Source organism: Amblyomma maculatum, chromosome 6, assembly GCF_055883805.1.
Source record: "Amblyomma maculatum isolate TAMU_Amacu chromosome 6, ASM5588380v1, whole genome shotgun sequence".
Lineage (NCBI taxonomy): Eukaryota > Metazoa > Arthropoda > Arachnida > Ixodida > Ixodidae > Amblyomma > Amblyomma maculatum.
In genome coordinates this window covers 28,870,349-28,879,595 of record NC_139349.1, presented here as the reverse complement: position 1 = coordinate 28,879,595, position 9,247 = coordinate 28,870,349, and positions in this window count along the sequence as shown.

Sequence of the window (9,247 nt, the reverse complement as noted above, 5' to 3'; positions counted from 1 at the left end):
AAACGTAGCATATACTGCTCTCTAGAAATAACTACACAGGTTCATTTGCGAGTGGCAGCGAAGTACATGAGCAAACAAACGTGACTGCATCACTGCCCTGTTGCATCCAAGCGAAAAGCGGCTCTTGCCGCTCGCCCTGCAAGAGCCGAAGCACATCGTCATGAAGAATATGTGGTCAGTGTCTAGCGTTTCCATTCCAGGTAGCCGGTAATGGTCGTTGTCCCGTTGTAGAGCAGCATAGGTCATTTCCATAGCAGCCATGTCGGGAAACTTGTCATGATATAGTATGCCGGAAGCGCACTGTTTTAGTATAAATGGAGCGTCGAATATATGAGACAGTCCGGGGCCAAAGTGTCCATTCCTCGAAGGCAAGAGCTGCGGTTGATACTTGATTGCCTGCAAGAGGGCTTTCGCGTAAAGAAAACCGATGCCTCCGTAGAACATGGCCTTAGTTCCGTCGGCGTAGTAATAGGGGGCGCCTAACGCAGCAGGGCTTACGACCACTCTTCTCGAAAACGGTTCGTAGAAAACCAAAGTGCCCGGAACTGTTCTCCGTTGTATATACGGGAGCCGGTACCTTACACCGCTGCTGTCCAGCGAACGCATGTGCTCACGAACAGACAACCAGTGCCTCAAGAACGGCCGCTCAACGTCAGGAAAGTCTGCGAAGAGAGTTTGGAAATCGCTGCTCGCTCTCAATGCATGCGCGTCATCCCACAGTTCTGCGTGGACGCGCTCGAGCTGATCTGTCACAGTTGTCTTGGCGCTGTCGGTTATGTAAGGAAGTTGACGAATGCTCACCATAAGAGTACTTTTCACGTTGTCCAGCGCCTTGTGTAAACTGTCGAGTTGCTCTGCATCAATGTACTCTTTGTCAGCTATGTTTAGCGCAAGCCCATACGCAGCTTCTGTCTCAGTCGTGCACACGAGGGTGATAACCTCGTTTATTTCTCTGACTCCCGCATGTTCTCTGATGAAAGTGGAGTCAGACAGAAGCCCCACGATGAGCAGCACCCACCAGCGCACAAATGCAATCAGAGGCCGCACCCCATGCGCCGTTATAAGGCTGACGAGGTCGTTCAATACCTTCTGGTGTGACACGAACACTAGGTCGTCTGCGTCAATCGCAGGGATAGCCGTGTAGGCTCGCCGGAATGCTTTCACCAGATCCTCACTTTGTGGAAGGCCTAGGCCTAATCCCAGCTTGTCGACGGTGATGACCATCGAGACCTGGGGTTCGGTCTCGATGGTGTGGTCTAAATTGGAAAGCACGTCCTCGGCTATGTCGGCTCCCGCATTCAGGTCGAAGTGAGTGCCGCGCCCGTCGGTGACACGGGAGAGGTACTTCCATAAGGAGTCGTATGTACCGTGGGTCCGCTGCTCAGTGATGATTTTAAGCCATATTGGGACCAGGTCTGAGGGAAATAGCACGAGAACCCTGCCTCGTGGTGCCTCGCGAGCGGCCAAAAGGGCCACGTTGAAGAGTAGCGGCAGCATCCAGTTGACTGCATAATAGATCACTTCCTCCATCAGAGTGACCACGGAAGGAGGGTTGCTGGAAGTTGCCTTCGCCTCCCGAGTGCGTTCCACGAGGAACTCGAGCAGTGCTAACAAACTCTCAGTGGCGTTCTCCGAGGACCTGTCCAGACAAGCGATGATGCTGCGAACCGCTTTCCGTGCCTCAGGTGGAAATGATACCTGGGAGATATTGGCGATTGCATGAGTGACTGTATCAGCAGTCCTGCAAGAAACTAAGAAAGCTCTGCCGTACTCCACGCATATTAATGCAAGCAATCGTAGTGAATAGCCAGTGGGCATTGTAGTGGCAATCAAGTATTGGTGGTATTTTCGCTGTAACCTTCAAGCGCACGCATTGTGAATGGCGGCCGTTCGAAGTGTAAGGCGATTCAAGGTATTTTTTTCGCAAAAGGGGCCACACTCAAACCAGCATGGCTGGACCGCATCATTTGCGTATAAAACATTCGCAGTAGCTCGCGGATGAGCACGACAATGCTTTATTCGCATAGTTAATAACATCACCTGAGGTTTTAGGTCTCACAGACGCAGCACAACGAGTGATTATGAAGATGTGTTTACCTTGAACAAACATTTTCGAGGGATCAGTTGGATTGATCACAGGAAATGAGAGATATTTGTTTTTTTTTCTTATTAGAATTGTGACTGTATTTTCTTTAGCTCACCAACTTACCCCAGTACTCATTCTATTGGTATTTCACTTCTGTTCATAATCATTCTTTTTATTAATTTTCGGTGACCTCTGGTCATCTGCATCGTTCATGAGTATTTCGTAGCCCGGGCTCTCGCAACTCTCTCCTACAAATAGAGATGGAATATTTTTCTTCCCCTTCCGCGGTTGAAAGATGAAGAGAGGAAGGTTCCCAAAAACACTTCCTGCCAACCACCATGGTTGGCAGATGAAGGCTTCACGCAGACGCCGAAGCCACCGCCGCCGCCGATGCTGCAGGGTTTTCGCTTTTTTGACACTCTTAGTATGGCATAAAAAAGTACGAACGTGAGGGTGTGTCATTTTGTCTCTTCATAGATCACAACGTGAGAGGCACATAGTAGCTAAGCTACTTTGAATCTTGATAGGAAATATTACATTTCTCGGGAAGTTGTGCGGGTTTAACTGATTTTTCACAGCAGCCCATAGGAGCAGTGTCGAGGATCAAAAACGTGGCGATATATTTGATGGGGTTTAGGATCGTATAGAAGAAAGGCTTTAGAGAAAAGAGGTCAGCTGGCGTTACCAAACGGGGAAACTACTAATGATATAGGAATATGGCTTCTTCCAATGGTCTTCAATCAATCCTGTCTTAGCGCCGGCTGCTCCACCTTCTATTCTTAAAATCCCCGAATTTCGCATGCGAATCCAGCTGATTTAATCTTCGAAACATTCACTCCACTATGCTTGACGCACCAATGATTATTGGTTCTCCTCACTACATGCATCACACGTGTTTGTTCCCTGTTGTACGTCACTGACGCGCACAGTTACTGTAATAGTCACCCCGTCTGCAGCTTGACATGAACACAATCTTCTACCATTACAATAATCGAAGTTTCAGAAATGTACCGGGAAATTGCTGACAACAAAGGTGGAAAGGACGGGGTGGGGAAGTACTTTCTTCCTCTACGCGGAACGCACGCCACACCTGCTGGGGCACCATGTCTGCCAGGTGGCTCGACCAGTCCATGGCAGCGTCTTGCGTCGCGCTGTCGGCGACTGTGTGTGCGCTCCTCCATGCCGAGCACACGAAGCGCGACCAGTCACCGCAGGGACTCGCTGCGCCGATGAGCCGGCCGGCCAGCTCGGCCGCGTGCCTCTCGCAGTCGGTCGTGTGACACACAGAGAGCCCAGTTGTCGCCCGGTGCTCGGTCAGCAGGGCGGCGGCCACGGCCAATGCCGACAGTAGCAGGGCGGCCAAGCAGAACGCGAGAAACGGCTTTTCGCCGCTCAACTTTCGCTCCCGGAACTCCTCGCTACCTTGTTCGGCCACCTGGTAGCATACGCGAGAGAGAGAGTAGTTTGTTGATAGGAAATGTTTAGTGGTCGGCCCGGTGGCGAGTGAATCCACACTGGAAAAATGAATTGAAGCAAAGGGAGATTTTGAGAATGCGATGATCTCATCACGCAACGATTACGACCCGGACCTGATATTCGACTCGCGTAGGTTCGACGTACGTTACACGTAGTCCATTTCTTGAACACACACACACACACACACACACACACACACACACACACACACACACACACACACACACACACACACACACACACACACACACACACACACACACACACACACACACACACACACACACACACACACACACACACACACACACACACACACACACACACACACGCGCGCGCGCGCGCGCGCGCGCGCGTCCGCAGAGCGGATAACGTATACCTAAGTATGCACAACACAGCATGATGCGCGGTATCCAATCACTGACGGGAATCTAGGCCTCTTGCGTCTCATTACCTAAGAGCCTTCGTCGCGCACCCACCATCTGTGACATTCACCCTGGTGCCTAGGAATTGTTTGATTCTAGCTTGCAGGTCCCCCTTGCATCAGTGTAGTAAGCGCAATTGAATGTCGCAGTGGAATCATTTCAGCCCAGCTTCAACTTCGATCTTGTGGAGCTATCGCTTGGTCTATGGGACAGCAAACCGTAGCCGATAGTACAGAGTCCGTTGGCGTCGTGCAACCTTAGATGGCCATGCATGCGCGTGAGAATCGATAGATAGAGGCCAGTATCGAACGAATCTGACAAGGCGATGAAAACGGAATTGGTAGCGATCCGTTTTCCACTTAACAGCGAGCAAATAAAGACAATCGATTATGAACACATATGAATATTGATGGTTGGTTTGTTTGGTTTGTGGGGTTTAACGTCCCAAAGCGACATAGGCTTGAGTAGTTATTGGTTTGGTTTAGGGGGTTTAACGTCTCAGAGCAACAGAGCAACAATGAACGGCTCTGGAAATATCGACCACCTTTGGTTCTTTAACATGCACTTAAATTGCACAGTACACGGACGCCTTGCTTTTCGCCTCCATCGAAAAACGGCCGCCGCAGACGGGATTCGATCCCGCATCCTTGAGCACACAATTCGAACGCCCTAACCACTGCGCCACCGCGGCGGTACGGGGTATAGTTATTGGATAGACATGGGAGAGTCCTTTGTCCTGCACCTGGACCTAGTTGAGCTCCCGCTGCTGCCATTGTCGTTGATAATGGCTTGAATGCAAACTGTACTGTTTAGTTATGTAATATGATTGGTATGGGATATGAGCCAGCACCAATGTTTTGTCTACCTCTCTACTCTCTTGGGTTTTCGCACTGCTGTGCCGACAATTGGGACGGCGTAATCTAAGGTTCGATGATATCGTGTCTTGTCGGGTAGTGAACGCATGTTAGGAGGAAATGAAGACAGGTAAGGTCGACCAGAGGGTAGGACTGAAACGTGAACGACAATTCGACTTCCATGCGGAATATGTTACTTACTTATGAATATGAAATACGTTACCTCTGAGTAAGGAGGGCTACCCAAACCATCTAGAAAATTGTTAATGTCTAAGTTTTGTAAACACATCGCTCGGTTAGGTAGTAATTTTATGTCAGAGTGAACAAGGTATGCGCGGAAGCCTAAACGGCTTTTACACTTTAAAGTCAACCTCCTGTCAGTAGTTCTGTTCTCTTTCCTTCTGACATGAGCAGAAAAGGCAGTTCTGTGTTGTGAAAAGTGTTGCTGTGAAAATAAAGCCCTGCCTTGGCAGATCTGGTCACATGTTACCTTTATGAGTAAAATACAGTCATACATGGGCTGTATCCTGCTCCCAAAGGTACGTTCCTAATAAACTGCAACTATGGACGAAACAGCAAATGAAAGAGCAAGAATAATATAAAGTCTCTTACTTACATTAGAAGGTTCCATGTATTCAGACGTAAAAGTTTGCTGTTGCTGTAAACCTCAGCTTTTCCCACCCATTTTTCTTTTTCTCGTCTTCGTAGCATAAATCCGGCTGATGCGCTTGTAGCTCCACCATGCTCACGAAAATACTGAGGTTAAAAGCAGCGCTGATTTCCTGATGCTTTCTACATACCCATACACAAAGAATCGAACTAGAGCACGTACTACTAAAACATTTTTAAAGGGCCTTTAAACTAACATTGGTACAGGCGTGAAAACCCACGTTTCTTGTCGCTGGTGCCACGAGTGGTGAGCTAATCGAACACTGTAGACCTACTTGATTGAAGATTTATAAACAGAAAATTACAACAAGCTTTATAAACAGTCTCCGCGATTAAAAAAGGAAAACGCACAAAAACAAATAAAGTACAACACATACCGCAAAGATGCTGCGCACTTTCAGGAAGACCCAGAAAATAATTTATCAACAAACATATAAACAACTTTCTAAAACAGCGCAAAAGAACAGGGACGAGAGAACGAAACGTACAACACGAGCATACGTACAGCACGAGCAACACGAGCAACAATGTATACTTACCAACTTGTCCAGGCTTCTATTTTGGCATATAAACAACAAATACTTTTAGTGCAGTTCCCCATCATAAACGCAATTGCCTTTTATGGAGGTGCTCATCTCGATGGGAGCGCAGTGTGTGCTGCTTGCAGGCTTGTTGGAAGAGTCTGTAGCAGTGCTGAGTAGGGCTCACAAGTAAACCCCTTGGGAGACAGACAGGATAAACATTTATTGAAAAAAGAGGTCTTGAGGTTTGTTCGATGATAGAGAAATTGAGCTTCATAAAGTTGATATTCCGAAGGGCCACTCCGCGATGATGACGTGTAGTGGTGGCCGGCCTCATTACGGATAGAGGCGTCTTCTGAAAGTGACCAGTGTAATATTTCGCCTTTAGTCGCCATTATATTTGGAAGGCAGAATTTTCTTGCCTACATTTACCACTGAGTTTATCTCTCATACTGCTCTATCTATGCGTTTTTGTTACTGAATCTGTTACAAAGATTCAGTGTTGGTCGTCAACTGTCTAGATTTTTGCAGCGTGGGCGCAGTTTACATTGTGAGCAACGGGCGTCCCGAGAATTTGTAAACCCATTTTTCGGTCACCCAGCTCTTAGAGCATAAGCTCGACTACACGGGGTTTATCTTCGCCTCGCTGAGTACATATCACGCTTAGTGAAGACAAATACTGCACCTCTCTCTCCCCCAATACCTTTTTAAAGAGAGGTAAAAAAAAAATTGCGGAATAAAAAGGTGGCGTTAAAGGCATTCTCGCATCTACTTGTAAGGCGAAGCTTGAGCGTCACTTAGAATTAAACCGTTAAACCGCTTACAACCTTTCTAAACCATCTAAAACCATGCCTAAAAAAGCTTTCGCTAGAATAACTTGGTTAAAGACGCGCTTTACCCCTCTTTCTCTTTTTTTTTTTTTGTTATTCATGGACTCCAGAAATTTCACATCAAAAAGGTCTGTTCTGTAGGATACACGTGGAAAACAGACAGCGAAACTGCGTCTGAAGTCCACTTCGCGACCGTGTCAGTTTCCGTTGTGCAGCTCATAACATTTTTTTGGCGTGCTGTGTGTCTGGCAAAGTTCGCATTGCCACCAAACGTTGTCTAGCTGTAGAGCGAGGTTTTACGCATCTGTATGCGATATAAGCAGTATGCTGATATCGCGCTGTCACCGCCTTCACGTTCTCATCGATAGCTTTTTCTTTTTTTAAATACCGTATACATGTCTGTCAGAATTTAGGCGGAAAATTTCTGCGCACACATCAAATCTATTTCGCGGGAAACCAAAGGTAAAACGAGTGGGTTCAAATGCTTTTGCTCAGCGTAATGACATCGCTTCACGCTTTTCCATTTTTCTTTGTCAAGTAACCATCCTTGCCAAAAGAGCAGGCTCAAAACTGAGAAGCGGCGTCGCGCTCTCCGGAGCGGGGTCTTGTTTACCGGCTACGAGTGTAAACTGGCTGACGTAAGCCAGCCCCCTCGCTCAGTTTCTAATGCGTGAAACCTCACATCACCCGGGACCTGCACTTATTTAGCATCCAAGAAAGGACAGAAAGCGTGAGTAAAGGCTTACATCAGCCTGTTAAACTTGAAGACTGGGAGCAAGTGCCAGAGCTGGAGACCGCAGATCCACTGCTCGTCTTCCGGACCTCTCCGGCCAATGGTGCAGCTACTCGTTACTTTTGGCGAATAATGTACATCTTCAAATTAAAAAAAAAAAAAATATTTCTATTATAACGGTGCCCATCTGAGCCCGGTTAAGGCACGCGAAACCTGAGATCACTGTAACAACATACTATTCAGCTTATCTGGTGCGCTGAATATCATGACTGCGCACACGTCACGAATAAACTGAACTCATTTAATAAATCTGTTTGCTCATGAGGTAGGAGGTAAAATGTAATCGGCGTTGGTCAGTAAATGGAAATCAAGCAAACATCAAGTAGGAAAAAGGATAAGATGGATTTGAGTTGATCGGGGCTCAAGTCAGCTTTAAGGAAGGGGGTATTTTGAGCGGGCGCCGTATTGGTAGGCGCAGTTTCAGGTAGGCAATCTTGTGCTGTATACGGTCAGTGATGAGGCTCAGTGACATTGTGTGCTCGCTTCTCGGGCAGAGACCACAGGTAGCAGGGCTTGTGGATGCAAGAGTGCGAACGGCTCGTGCGCAGCAGGTAGTCGATGAGGAGAAGCAGGGAGCCCGTGATGGAGGCCACCACCACACCTATGACTGCAGAAGCCGCCGGCGTCGGTACGAGAAAGAAAGAAAATGTACAGCCAGGCTGCTCACTGGAATCCCGTATAATTTCCAACAGAATTAAATACGCAGATTTGAAAGAGCTCTTGTTGAACGTACTGGTATCAGAGCGCTGTTGCGGACCAAATTTATGCCAGTGCGTCATTCAGAGACGGTATAATGCAAAACATCACAGCTTAAGCGATACTGAACACTATTCACAAAATAAAAAGGAGCCTGTGTAAAGCCAAACGAATAGCCAGCCGCCTTCACGTTAGCTTAGTAAGGAAGGTCAAGGGTTTCACCATAATCAAATTACTCGTACTTAGCTTTAATGCGGGCTGGATCTGTTTTACAAGCTGTATTATGCAAACATGACTGAATGTACAAATGAAGCAGGATTTATGTTTGTGAAAGCAGCAGGCCGAGCAGCTGTTCATAATACTTCGGTGAATGTGTAGTATGGACGGTACAGCCCGCTTTAAAATCAGTTGAGTTGCACTGTTAATTATGCGAGTTTAACGTCCCAAATAAACAGACTGTATTTCAAGAAGATTACACTGGAGTGCTTTAGATGGAATTAGACCATCCGGGGTTCTTTAACGTGCTCTGACGTCTCACAAAATAGCGGCGTTTTTGTATTTCGCTTCGTCCAAATGCGTCCACCGCGGCTGGGATTCGACCTCACTATCTTTACATTCGCAGGCGAACGCCACTGCCACCAAGTCACAGGAATGAACACTTCGAGGTTTATGTTCAGTGTACCAGAGGATACGTCACGTGATTCGCTTTCAAGTTTCTACATACCCCGCAATTTAAGTCGCTTTTAATCGGCCTTCGTTCTTCGGCCTTCTCGGCATGTCGGCATCAAATCTCTACTCCTTTGCCCCAAGCCCAAATCGGATTACAGGTGCTCCTCGTTGGTAGCGGCCAGCTGTGATTGCAAATTAAGTGCAGCTTTTCATGCACTGCAGATGAAG